We start from the raw sequence: 1,839 nt of genomic DNA on the forward strand, positions 1-1,839 counted from the left end.
TTTTTCTTTCTTTTTTGTCAGTCATGGGGCTTGAACTCTGGGCTTGGTTGCTGTCGCTGAGCTCTTCAGCTCAAGGTGAGTGCTCTACCACTTGAGTATCAGTACCATTTCCAGTTTTCTGGTGGTTTATTAGAGATAAGAGTCTCACACACTTTCCTGTCTGGGCTGGCTTTGAATCTCAACCTCAGATTTCTGAGTAGCTAGGATTACAGGCATGAACCACAGGTGCTCCTCCTTCAAGGCTAGTGCTTTAGTAATTGATCCAAGCCTTTATATCCAACTTTTTGCTGCCTAATTAGAGATAAGAGGCCCTCAGATTTATCTGCTCAGGCTGGCTTTGATGTGTGCTTCTCAGATCTCAGCCTCTTGAATAGCTAGGATTACAAGTGTGAGCCACCAATCCAGGCTTTGTTATTGACCCTTGCTTTCTCTATCTTTTTTCCCCTATCTTTGTTTCTCTTGTTTTCTTCTTCTTGTTTCTCCTTCCAGTCTCCTCATTTTCTGCTCCCCGCCCCCCCACGCCCCCCTCCCTTTCTCTTGCCTGTCCTGGGGCTTGAACTTAGGGCCTAGGCATAGTCCCTAAGATTCTTTTGCCCAAGGCTAACACTCTACCACTTGGGCCAGAGCCTCACTTCTGGCTTTTCAAGTAGTTTATTGGAGATAAGAGTCTCAAGGACATTCCTGCCAGGGCTGGCTTTCACCTCAGATCTCAGACTCCTGAGTATAGTTAGGTTTATAGATGTGAGTCACTGGCATCCGGCTCTAGTTCTCTTGTGTCTCCTTTTCTGCCCTCATATTCTCCATCCCTCTGATTCTCCCAGGCTCCTTTCTCCTCGCCCCAGCTGCCTCCACCCCCACTCAGGCTCTCAATGCCAATCCCCCTGGCACCCGCAGTCTCACCTGGCTCCTCTCCAGCCTCCTCACTGAAAGAAAAGCAGCAGGTCAGCACAGCCCTCCAGGAGTCTCCACCCTCCTCCTTGCTGCCCTCCCCACCCCACCCCCAGCAGGCACTGCCTTAAGGTGTTGACTCTGTGGGAAGCCTGGCCAAAGACCTGCTCCCCTGCACACTCCTGTCTCTCTCCCATTCTGCTCCAACACCCTCCACCCAGGACTTGTCAGGGTCCATGTGATTTCTGTCCCAGCAGTAGGAAGGATGTGGCTAGGTAGACTGGGCCTGAGGGAGGCCAGGGTGGAGCTCACCTCTTCGATGGAGCCAACACAAGCAGAAGGACAGAATGACCACAAGCAGGAGCAGGAGCCCTCCCAGCCCCATGCCCCCATAGAGGAAAAGGCACATGTCTGTAGGGAAGAGAGATCAGGATTAGAAGGTCTTTTTCTCTCTTCTCCTTTCCTGGACTCCCAGTTGGTTCTGGACATTTAAATTCCTCCCGCTGATCATTTTAGTAGTAGAAAAGATACCCTCAAGGAGAGACCTCAACTCTTTCACTTCCTACCATAGGTACCCATCCTTTATTAGTTACATCATTTCATATCTGAGACCAGTCACTCTCTGTAGCTTCCTAGTACAATCCCTACCCTTTGTAGGACTTCCGTGAAGTCCCTTTCTTACCTACACTGGTTGATCCTACAAGGTCTTATCCCTTGCTTGTGAGCCACACACAGCACACATTTTCCCTGTGACTCCCTGAGCATTTTACACCATCCCTGTACCACGTGACAGCCCCCTACTTACTCTCTGTGCAAAGGAGTTCGTCCATTGCAATGAGACACAGGTCTAGGAGTGGTGTGGGATTCAACAAGCTAGCCTCTGTTTCTGCTAGGCTCAATGGCCTGGGCTTGTCACGTGCTACAAGTTCCTCATCTGTGAAGCAATGAGGA

Source organism: Dipodomys ordii, unplaced genomic scaffold, assembly GCF_000151885.1.
Source record: "Dipodomys ordii isolate 6190 unplaced genomic scaffold, Dord_2.0 Scaffold138, whole genome shotgun sequence".
NCBI lineage: Eukaryota > Metazoa > Chordata > Mammalia > Rodentia > Heteromyidae > Dipodomys > Dipodomys ordii.